The 12,386-nt window shown below is 39.9% G+C and overlaps 1 non-coding gene across 1 annotated transcript; it reads right to left on the bottom strand.

The window, feature by feature from the left end:
• Window positions 1–10,009: 10,009 nt before the first annotated feature.
• On the bottom strand, window positions 10,010–10,115 carry LOC149751279 (small nucleolar RNA R71). Its single transcript, XR_016398395.1, has one exon. It is a non-coding gene; the product is annotated as a small nucleolar RNA R71 (small nucleolar RNA).
• Window positions 10,116–12,386: the final 2,271 nt, after the last annotated feature.

Here is a 12,386-nt window from a genome sequence, read left to right on the forward strand (position 1 = left end):
TAGGGCTTTTTGAACAGTGGCGGCTTGAGAGAAAAGTATTTTCGAAACGACAAATCTAGGGTTAAAAAGTCGGATCCCGACTGCGAGTCGACTCCACTGAGTCGCGAGTCGACTCGACCTCGAGTCGACTCCAGAATATGCGCGAGTCGACTCTCCTTATGCGCCTGTAGGCCTTGAGTCGACTCCCGACAATATGCGAGTCGACTCCCCCTCTGCTGCCATCTTTGCGAGTCGACTCCCGCCAATGCGCGAGTCGACTCCCCCTTAGGAGCCGGCTCTGAAACTTACTCGAGTCGTCTCTAACTTTGGCACGCACCTAAAACTCATGCTATAATCGTGCCAAATGAGGGAAAATCACCTAATTAAGATCTGATTTGATGATCATTGAAAAGAAACTCTATTTTAACCACATTGTAATCATCAAAATCAATTAATCTAGTGGAAACCACCACTAGGATGGATCAATCACTCCTAATCCCCTCCTAAGTACACTAAACCTCTCTTCACTTAGGGGTTTTGTAAAAATATCTGCTAATTGATTATCAGTACAAACAAATTGGAGTGTCACATCACCATTCAATACATGATCTCTTATGAAGTGATGTCTTATCTCAATGTGTTTAGTTCTTGAATATTGAATTGAATTTTTAGTTAGATTTATGGCACTTGTATTATCACAATTAATGGAAATTTTATCTTGTTTAATGCCATAATCTTCTAATTGTTGTTTAATCTATAAGATTTGAGCACAACAACTCCCGGCTGGAACATATTCAGCTTCTGCAGTGGATAATGCAACCGAGTTTTGTTTCTTGCTAGACCATGAGATAAGGTTTTCTCCTAGAAATTGACACGACCCGCTGGTACTTTTTCTATCAAGCTTACATCCAGCGAAGTCTGAATCTGTGTATCCTATTAAGTTTAGGCTAGATTCTTTAGAGTACCATAGCCCTATGTTCTTAGTTCCTATTAAGTATTTAAAAATTCTCTTAACTGCAGCTAGGTGTGATTCTTTAGGATTAGCCTGATATCTAGCACACATGCACACACTAAACATAATATCAGGTCTACTTGCAGTAAGATACAGTAAAGATCCTATCATACCTCTATAAAGTTTTTGATCTACAGATTTACCTGATTCATCTTGATCTAATTTGCATGATGAGCTCATGGGGGTGCTGATTGATTTGTTTCCTTCCATATCAAACTTCTTGAGCATCTCCTTGATATATTTAGCTTGATTGATGAAGATGCCTCCTTCAGACTGTTTGATTTGAAGCCCGAGGAAGTAGTTCAGCTCTCCCATCATGCTCATCTCAAACTCACTCTGCATCAAATCAGCAAATTCCTCGCAGAGGCGATTGTTAGTAGCACCGAAAATGATATCATCAACATAAATCTGTACTAATAACATATCCTTATTTTGCTTTTTCAGAAATAATGTTGTATCTACATTTCCCCTAGAGAATTCATGTTCTAATAGGAATTTGCTAAGCCTCTCATACCATGCTCTAGGTGCTTGTTTTAAACCATAAAGTGCTTTGTTTAGTTTATATACATGATTAGGATATTGATGATTTTCAAAACCAGGAGGTTGTTCTACATATACCTCCTCATTAATATACCCATTTAAAAAAGCACTTTTTACATCCATTTGATATAGTTTGAAGTCCTTAGAGCATGCATATGCTAATAATAATCTAATAGCCTCAAGTCTAGCTACGGGAGCAAAGGTTTCATCAAAATCTATGCCTTCTTCTTGATTATAACCCTTTGCTACTAGTCTAGCCTTATTCCTTATAACAATTCCATTTTCATCTAGCTTATTTTTATATATCCATTTAGTACCTATAATTGGATATTCAGAAGGTCTCTCCACTAGATCCCATACCTTGTTTCTAGTAAATTGGTTTAGTTCTTCTTGCATTGCATTTATCCAATTTACATCATTTTCGGCTTCTTCTATATGTTTGGGCTCAAAGTGTGAAACAAAAGCTAAATGGTTATTCAAATTCCTAAGGGATGCTCTAGTCCTAACGGGTTGAGATGGATCATCTAGAATTAGTTCCTTAGGATGCCCATGAGCATACCTCCAAGCTTTAGTTAGCCCATGATCCACAATAGCCTCTTGGCTTGATGATTCTCCTTCAATCAACTTTTGATTATCATCTTGTAATCCCATCTCATCTATCTTTTCTTCAAGTATTTCAACATCATCATCAAAATTAACCTTCTTACTAGACGAGATGTCACTAGAGTCATCAAATACAACATGTATAGATTCTTCTATAACTAGGGTTCTTTTATTAAAGACTCTATAGGCTTTACTAGTAGTAGAATAACCTAAGAATATTCTTTCATCAGATTTAGGGTCAAATTTTCCTAGATTATCTTTCCCATTATTATGCACAAAACACCTACATCCAAAAACATGAAAATAATTAACCTTTGGTTTTCTGTTTTTCCACAGTTCATAGGGTGTTTTCTTTATAATGGGTCTCAATAGAACTCTATTTAATATGTGACAAGAGGTATTAATGGCTTCTCCCCAAAAGTACTTAGGGAGGTTACTTTCACATAACATAGTTCTAGCCATTTCCTCTAGTGTTCTATTCTTCCTTTCCACAACTCCATTTTGTTGTGGTGTCCTAGGTGCTGAGAAATTATGGGTTATCCCCTTCTTACTACAAAATTCATTAAATGACTGATTTTCGAATTCGGTACCATGGTCACTTCTAATGGCTATGACTGAAGACTCTCTAGCATTTGTTACTTCCTTATGGAACTTCTTAAACACAGAAAATGCTTGATCCTTATGCGCGAGGAACATGACCCATGTGTACCTAGAGTAATCATCTACAATAACTAGACCGTATTTATTTCCACCTAGGCTTGTTGTTCTAGTTGGACCGAATAGGTCCATGTGCAATAATTCTAGAGGTTTAGAAGTAGAGACACGTTTTATGGATTTAAATGAGTTCCTAGATTGTTTGCCAAATTGACATGCTTCACATATTTTGTTCTTTTCAAATTTTAATTTTGGCAAACCTATCACGGAGTCTCTTTTAACTAGTTTAGTTATTGTGTCCATGCTTGCATGACCTAACTTACGGTGCCATAACCAACTAGCATCATTATCTTTAGTTTCATTTACAACTAAACATTGGTTATGTTTTGCAAGGTCTTCTAGGTCTACAATATATACATTTCCACGTCTAATCCCTTTAAAAACTAAACTATTATCATTAGGATTTGTTATAATGCATAGTGATGGTTTAAACATAACATCATATCCTTTATCACATAATTGACTAATGCTTAACAAGTTATGCTTAAGACCATCAACATATCTAACATTATCTATAAAAGTAGAAGGGGTGATTTGAACTTTACCAATACCAATGATGTGACCTTGGTTGTTGTCTCCAAAAGTCACAGCACCTCCCTTCTTGGCTTCAAGGGTGAAAAATTGATCTTTATCACCCGTCATGTGCCTTGAGCAGCCACTATCCAAATACCAGCAGTTTTTGTTGACCTTGGCTGCAAGACACTCCTACACAAGCAAATCATGTCATCTTAGGTACCCAAGTTTTCTTGGGTCCTTCATGGTTAGTCAAGTTGGTTCCTTTTGGAACCCATACCCTTTTAATTTTTCTTTTAGTTTTACTTTTCCTAAAATTACACACATTTGCTTTATGACCTACTGTACCACAGCAAAAGCAAGTTATTTTCTTAGTTTTAGTTTCTCCAGCTTTAACAAAGAAGTTACTAAGAAGTTTTTGTTTATTTCTTGGTTTATATCCTAAACCCGCTTTATTAAATACTGCTCGTTGACTATTAAGTATCATGTTTAATTTTTCAGAACTATATGTAAATTTTTCAACTAAGGGTTTGTATTTGTTAAGTTCTTTAATTAGTGTTTGATTTTCTGCTTTTAGATCATTAAGTTCTTTTGTAAGATCCTTATCTAAGGTTTGTTTATATTTTTTAAGTTCTGAAAATTCCTTAGTTAGTTTTTCATTTTCTTTAGTTAAGGTATTTGTCTTTTGAGTTAAAAGTTGGTTGCTTGTCTTAAGTTCTATATTTTCTTTGGTGATTAAATTCTTATCCTTAACTAATTTATCGTATTTATGTAGGTATGATTGATTAGCTATTTTTAGTTCTTTATTCTTCAGATTTATGGCCTTATATTCTACCATTAATTCATTAAATGCATCATAAAGTTCATCAAAAGAAAAATCAAGATGGGTATCGGAAGTTACCTCATTTTCATTGGCCATGAAGCAGAAATTGGCCTTCTCTTCTTGTTCATCATCTGATGAGGAGGATGATGTGTCGGAGTCGGATAGTGTTGTGACAAGAGCCTTCTTCTTCTTGTACTTATTCCCCTTCTTCAGTAAGGGGCACTCTGCTCTTATGTGACCCGGCTTCTTGCACTCATAGCACCCAATCCCCTCATTTTCCCTTTCCTTACCCTTATCCTTTCGATAGGAATTTGAGGGGCCTCTCCTTTGATGATACGCCTTCTTGTGGTTGATGAATTTCTTGAACTTACGCACAAGAAGTGCCTCACCATCATCTTCCTCATGTTCTTCTTCTTCACTGCTGCTACTGCAAGATAAGTCTTTGTTAGATGAAGTAGATTTTAAAGCTATTACCTTTTTCTTATGGGAGGACTCTTCCTCGTTGTGTTGTTTCATGGTGAGCTCGTGCGTCATAAGGGATCCAAGAAGCTCCTCAAGTGGTAACTTGTTCAAGTCCTTGGCTTCTTGGATTGCCGTCACTTTAGCTTCCCACGACCTTGGTAGACACCGAAGGATTTTTCTGACAAGCTCACTGTTAGTATAGTTCTTGCCAAGGCTTTTTAGGCCATTGACAATATCAGTAAACCTAGTGAACATGCATGTGATTGTTTCATTTGAATCCATTTTAAATAGTTCATATTTATGAACCAAGATGTTTATTTTGGATTCCTTGACTTGATTCGTGCCCTCATGGGTCACTTCAAGTCTGTCCCAAATTTTTTTTGCAGAATTGCAAGTTGAAACCCTATTGAATTCATTTCTATCTAAGGCACAATAAAGTACATTCATAGCTTTAGAATTAAGCTGTGCCTTCCTCATGTCATGCTCATCCCAATCCTTTTCTAGTTTGGGTACCTTAACACCCTCTACATATATGGATGGGATGTATGGGCCATTTACTACAATGGACCACATCTCATAGTCTTGGGCTTGGATGAATATTCTCATCCTAGCCTTCCAGTATGAGTAGTCGGATCCATTAAAGAAAGGAGGTCTTTGGGTGGACTGACCCTCAATGTGGGAAGATCCAAATGGGGTTGTCATTTTGATCTTTTAACTCTTGGGTGGAAGAGTTTTGGCTCTGATACCACTTGTTGCCCAGATAGACAACCCAAGAGGGGGGGGGGGTGAATTGGGTTTTAAAATAATTTAGATAATTAAAACGTTATGGATGATTAATTAAAAACTATTGCAAGTTATTTAATTAATACTAAGTGCTGTGAATGATAGGAGAGGAAGAAGAAGAGAGACAATCCAACACAAACATAAGGTTTTATAGTGGTTCGGAGCTAACCCTTGCTCCTACGTCCACTCCCCAAGTCTCACTTGGGAATTCACTATAACCCCCTTGGATTACAGCCGGTTGTTTTCCAAGCTCACAACCAAACTTGTTGTTTTACGAGCTCACAACGAACTCGGTCGGTTTTCCCAGGCTCACCGACTAGAACCAACCCCGATTGTTTTCCCGGGATCACAATCGAACCCTTACACACGTTGGTTTTAACTCGGCTCACCAACCAACCTCAATCCCCTTGATTCAATCCCCCGATTGAACCAAGTAAATACAAGTTGTAGAAAGAAAACAGAAAATAAGCTTCTCAAAAAGCAGATGTAAAACAATATAATCAAAGAGGAGTTTAGAAGCCCTCAAACGTTTTTAAGCTGAAGAAGAGGTATGGCTTCTTGAACTCCGGTCTCCTCTTGAATGTGTAGTCGACTTGAATGCAGGAGGAGGAGGCTTTAATTGCTGGAAAGATGTAGGTGGAGCAGTAAATGCAGATCTTCCTCTTTTTCATTGAAGAGCACGTTGCAGAGCTTGAATGCTTGATTAGTTGGAGTGGAATGGATGTTCTCTGCCTTGCTACAGTCCTCTGTGGCTATTTAAGCCAACCCCCACGGAAACTAGCCGTTAGACTGCTTTTTCTGCCCGTTCTGCACACTCTGCGCAGCCTGACAATATGACCGTTGGTGGGTTGGAGTCGACTCGCGCGATCAGGAGTCGACTCGGCTGTAGCGGGAGTCGACTCAAGCTTTTCCGGAGTCGACTCGGCAACTGTTCCAAATTTGAATTAAAGTTGCCTTCACGACTGGGAGTCGACTCGTCTTGACCCGGAGTCGACTCGCCAACTTCTGGAGCTGACTTGGCAATTTCGGGGTTGGCTCATCTACTGAAGTCCGTGGATCCAATTTTGAATTTTGTCCACTCGAGTCGACTCGACTGTCCTTGGAGTCGACTCGAATCTCAGAGCCCGAACTCCCGATCCTCTGTCTTTTGGCTCGTCCAGTCTTGGAGTCGACTCGAACTTCCTTGGAGTCGACTCGGCTCTCAGTTTCCGAAAGTTGGTCTTCTGCCTTTTGACGTGAAGCTGTCTTGGAGTCGACTCGAGCTGTCTGGGAGTCGACTCGAATCTCAGAGGCAGTAACTTGGTTTTCTGTCTGTCTTGGGGTCGCGGTGTCTTGGAGTCCACTCGCGTATTGCGTGAGTCGACTCGAATCTCAGAGTCCATATAATGCTCTCTGACTTTTTCTTTGTGTACCGCTGAGAGTCGACTCTTGCTTTCTTTGGAGTCGACCTGCCAACCATCGGAGTCGACTCGCGTTCCACTGGAGTCGACTCGAATCTCAGACCCGAAAACTGCTCTCTGACTTTTCTGCCTGTGACTGCTTGGAGTCGACTCTTACTTCCCTGGAGTCAACTCGGTGAACAATGGAGTCGACTCGCGCACTTCAGGAGTCGACTCGTTGACAGGTTCTGAGATGAAGCTTTCTATTCTTCTTTCTGTTCTCAGTCGGAGTCGACTCGTACTGATCTGGAGTCGACTCGAGCTTGTGCCAGTGAACTTGATACGCTTGGAGTCGACTCGTGATACTCGGGAGTCGACTCGAGTCTCAGACATTGGTTCAAACAGACTCCTTAACTTATCCAAAAATTATGAACCAAGTTTTGGGACACTTAGACAGGATTTTCACTGAAACACTCAATTAAATTCATTAGTAATCAAAAGGTATACTCAAATGCTTTGAGCTCATCAAAATCAAATGGGGTTTTAATCAATCACTCCACAAAAACTCTTTCACTGTTTATCTCCTTCCTCTTGTTATCTATCCTTCCCGTGATCTCGCCTCACAGAGCGCCCCCCTGCCCGTTCCAGCCATGCGTCACAGCCGACGCTCCAATCCTCCATGTGGTGCAGCCGACGACCAGATCCTCCGCCTCTTCATCCGCCTGCATCCCCGCCTCCGCACAGCTGCCGTTTCGGGCGTCCGAGACAAGCTACGCATGCTCCCAGCGTATCACGCGATGAACCAGGCCGCCTTCCGTGCACCCAGCTATCTCCCAGATCTCCTCTCATCCCGCGGTGCAGCCGGCGACCAGATCCCCCCCAGCTCCATTCCGCTGATCCCGCGGCCCTTCATCCTCTTCGTCCGCGATCTGCCTTCCGGCATCTCGCCCCGGAATCAGCCGGCCATGATCTCTTCTTCCTTCCCGAACGAGCACTCCGGACAGCTATAAAAGGAGGAGGGTGGCCATCGGTGAGGAGGGCGGAGAGCTCGGTTTGAAGAACGGTGGGGGGCTCGGTTCCACAGAAAAACATGGGAGACCCCCTGTTTTGGTGAAAAGAAGAAGAAAACCGAGAGGGAGAGAAAAAGAAATAAAAAAAAAAGAGAAAGGAGGGGGAAAGAGAATATTTTGTGATATTTTGGGAAGAATGAGAGGAGAAGACTTTCACTTGAAGATGGGAGGTCGTCCGGAAGCCATGCGCGGCTAAACGTCTAGTTGAGGGCTGGATGAAGCCCTAGCAATGTATCAGGGCATTGTAGTTCTTATTTTTTTTATTATTTTGGAGCTTGTTTAAATTCTTATTTTCAATGAAATATTCCTTTATGATATTTAAACTTTGAGCATGCTAGTTACTAATCATGTTTGCTAAAGTAGTCTAAGATGATTCATGCCTAGGAAGATGAAGTGTGCTGCATCCTAGATTAGCATACTTAGGTAGACACTTCATGCTACACCGAAGATGGATCTTCCTAACACTCTTTATGCTTTTATTTTAAAAGGCTTGTAGCCAATTTGCATGCCTCTCCAAAAGATAAAAATTAAGAACACAGTCGCTAATGCAATGCTACGTGGTGGATTCCAAACCCTAGATCTATCTACTTTGATAAATTTCAATTCGTACTCATAGATTAATTTAGTTAAATCAAGTTAGCAAATCCTTCTTCTTGATTTAATTTTAAAAGAAAAATAACTTATTCTTCAATTCCTGTGGACCGACACCCGTAATCACTATCCTACAGGATACGTGCTATTGCGTGGTTTATTTTTGAAATTGAAAGAACCGATCAATTTTTGGCGACGTTGCCGGGGATTGCTAGCACAGTTATTTTTCCTTTCATTAAATTTTTTTTTAAAAAATAAAAATATATATATCTAAAATAAAAATATTTTCTATTGTTATTACTTTTTTTTATCTCCTTTTTCTCTCCTACTAAATTTTAATTTTTCTTTTTATATTATTTAATCAGGAATCGAGAAAAAAATCTAGGATCATCCAAAAGAGAACTGCCGGAAAAGGAATGCTGTAGAGGTTTGCCTAAAAAAATTTTTAAATTGCTGGGAAATTTCCTTTGGTAACCTTTAAACCTTTTTTGTTTAAATTTATTATTAGATTGAAATTTTGTGGTGATTGTTTCATTTTAATTTCAGCAAAAGTGTGAATGCATGCTTGATACACATACACAAATTAATCCGCACATAGTAAGGGCAATCACCCCAACAAGATAAGAGCCGGATTTCATCACCGGACTCTTGCCCAACTTAGATGAACTCAATCTCACATAGTGTCACTTTAATTAAAATCAATTAGACGTTGGCCCCTAGGGACATTCGAGCTCAATAGAATGAAGATCACCGAAAGTTGCACCAGTTTCGCTCTGTGGCTTAGTTGATGTCTAGGCAAGCTTTGTCCCTATAAGGGAGATAGTTCATCTGTTCGAGGCAAGTGGGTTTTAAGTGGGACCTTTGCGAATGCATCGTGACCCCTCCACTTACCTGGGAGCTTACCTTATCAACTCGGTTCATTAGACCAGATTGGAGGCTTAGGTGCCCTCTTCAAACCAATTAGGAGCTATCTAGTGATTTTAGGACAAATACAAGGATTGATGTGTTTATCTTTTATTGCATGCTTGACTGATCAAGTACTAGTGTATACAAGGGAGTCGTTCTAGAGTACGTGACCTATTACCTTTTGACCCTGTAATAGAACGGACCCTTAGAAATATTCGAGCTAAGATCAGAACAATAGAATCATCCCCACCTCCTGAGATGGCTGAAGAACAACCCAAACTCCTGAGGGAGTACTTTACTCCCACCATTTACACTTCCCCATCTTGTATTCGATTACCTGAAGTAGCAGCTGTACAATACGAAATAAAGTCTAGTGTTATCCAAATGCTCCCATCTTTTTATGGGCTCACCAATGAAGATCCATATAAACACCTAGATGAATTCCTTGAGATTTGCACCACTGTCAAGATTCAGAACTTCACTGATGATGCTCTAAAACTTAGATTATTCCCCTTCTCCCTTAAAGATAGAGCCAAGCAATGGCTGAATTCTTTAGAAGCCAACTCGATTCGTTCTTGGGATCAAATGCAACAAGAATTCCTTAAAAAATACTTTTCCATAGGAAGAACGAACCAGTTTAGATGTGCCATTACAAGCTTCTCCCAAACTGAGGGAGAAGAATTTCATAAAACTTGGGAGAGATTTCGGGACCTAATCCGTAAATGTCCTCATCATCAAATACCTAAGTGGCAGCTAGTGCAATGTTTCTATGACGGATTGACTGAACGAAACCGTCAGATGATCGATGCTACATGCGGGGGAACTTTTATGCTTCAAAATGAACATGAAGCATGGCAGTTATTTGAAAATCTTAATGAAAATTCCTTTCACCATGCTTCCTGTTCTCGTCAAGCACCCTCGAGTTCTCAAAGAAAAGGAACCATTTGTGAAATAAGTCATTCTATGGACCTGTCTAGCAAGGTGATGCATTGTCCCATAAGATTGACCAACTGATGATAGGAGGACATATCGTTAGCTCTTCCCAAGCACAAGTGTGTGCTATCTATTCTAGCCCATCGCATCCTATTCATGAGTGCCCCTCAGCACCCCAATATCCCAAACTCGTGCAAGAACACATCAATGCTGCCCAAACACAGCCCAGACTAGGTAATGACCCATTTTTCAATACATATAACCCGGGATGGCGGAATCATCCAAATTTTTTTTGGAGGCAGCAAGCTTCGAATACTGCCCAACCCTACTCCCAAAATTTTCAAAACCCTCAGAATTTTCATCTCTACCGTCCCTCAACTCAATTTCAACACCCTCCTCCTCCAACCCAAAGAAATACAGCCTTTGAGGAGAAAGTGTTGACTGCCCTTCAAGGTTTGGAGGCAAACACACAACTATTACACTCTCACACGCAATCAATTGCTAAGCTAGATTCCTAAATGGGTCAACTAGCCAATGCATTAAACAAGCGAGAGGAAGGTAAGCTTCCAAGTCAACCAATGAGTAATCCTAGGGGACAATACATGGCTCAAGAAAATCAATTAAATGCAATTCATCATGAACAAGCCAATGCTTTGACTACCCTAAGGAGTGGACGTGTAGTAGACAATAAGATTGGGGAGGATAACAATAAGGAAGGTGAAGAAGAGGATAAAAAAGTGTCAAATAAAAATCTAAAACCTTCTTCTTCTTCTTCAGCTAGTCCACCTTCTGCCAAAACTCATATCCCAAAGGCCCCATTTCCTGAAGCTCTTAATTCACCCTCTCCTTTTGGCAAAAAAGGAACTTCACTAGAGGAAATGATGGAGGTTTTCAAACAAGTGAAAATCAACCTTCCGCTTCTTGATGCTATTAGACAAGTTCCCTCCTATGCAAAATTTCTCAAAGACCTTTGTACACAAAAGCGAAAATCTAGGACACATGTGCCCAAAAAGGTCTTCTTAACTGAGCAAGTGAGTTCTATTCTCCAACACAACACCCCTCCGAAATTCAAAGATCCTGGTGCTCCCACCATCTCCTGTGTCTTAGGAAATAATTTTATTGATCGAGCACTCTTAGATCTAGGGGCAAGTGTCAACCTTTTACCTTACTCAGTTTATGAGAAACTTGGATTAGGAGAATTAAAACCAACCTCGGTATCCCTTCAATTGGCTGATCAATCTGTAAAAACACCACGTGGGATAATTGAAGATGTTCTTGTCAAGGTAGATAAATTCTATTTTCCAGTAGATTTCATTGTCCTTGATATGGAACATGAACCTAATCCTAAGAAACAAATCCCCGTGATCCTTGGCCGACCCTTTTTAGCAACAGCCAATGCATGCATCAATTGTAGAATAGGGGTAATGAACATATCATTTGGAAACATGAAGGTAAAATTAAATGTGTTCAATGCGGACGACCAACCCGCGAGGAAAGTTGAGTATTTTATGATAGACAAAATAGATGAACTCATAGAAGAAGATGCAAAAACTACCTCATTGTGTCTGGCTGAAGACAATAAACTTAGCGCTTGTTGGGAGGCAACCCAATTCTCTTAGATTTTTTTAACATTGAGGACAATGTTAGGTTTAGGTTTGGGGGTATTGATGAGAGCACAAAAGTGCGACCTACATGTTACTAAAATTAGTGTTATTGTTAACCGATAATAATAAATTCACTAGATTAATATTATATTTGGATTTAACATAGATTAGTATAAATTATAAATAAAATGCACATTGAGTTCAAATTTGACTAAAGAAGGATCCCTTCCCAGATTCGACCCGGTTGAAGATCAAGTCGGGTCCGAGTCAGGTTCGGGTCCGAATCGGGTCCATTTCTTTTGTGCTTTTTGAAAATAATTTTTGGCAAATCTAAATTGGCTATAAGGTGCTGGGTGACCCATGACTTGAAAGAATTGCACTTGACCTCCAGCCAGGATAGATGACCCGTCTACAAGCCAAATTTCATATCATACTATTTTCTTTATCTATATGGCTAATTGAACAGAACTTGGT

Source organism: Phoenix dactylifera, chromosome 14 (assembly GCF_051530095.1).
Source record: "Phoenix dactylifera cultivar Ajwa chromosome 14, Ajwa_hap1_PhDact_Kaust_v1.1, whole genome shotgun sequence".
Taxonomy (NCBI): Eukaryota; Viridiplantae; Streptophyta; class Magnoliopsida; order Arecales; family Arecaceae; genus Phoenix; species Phoenix dactylifera.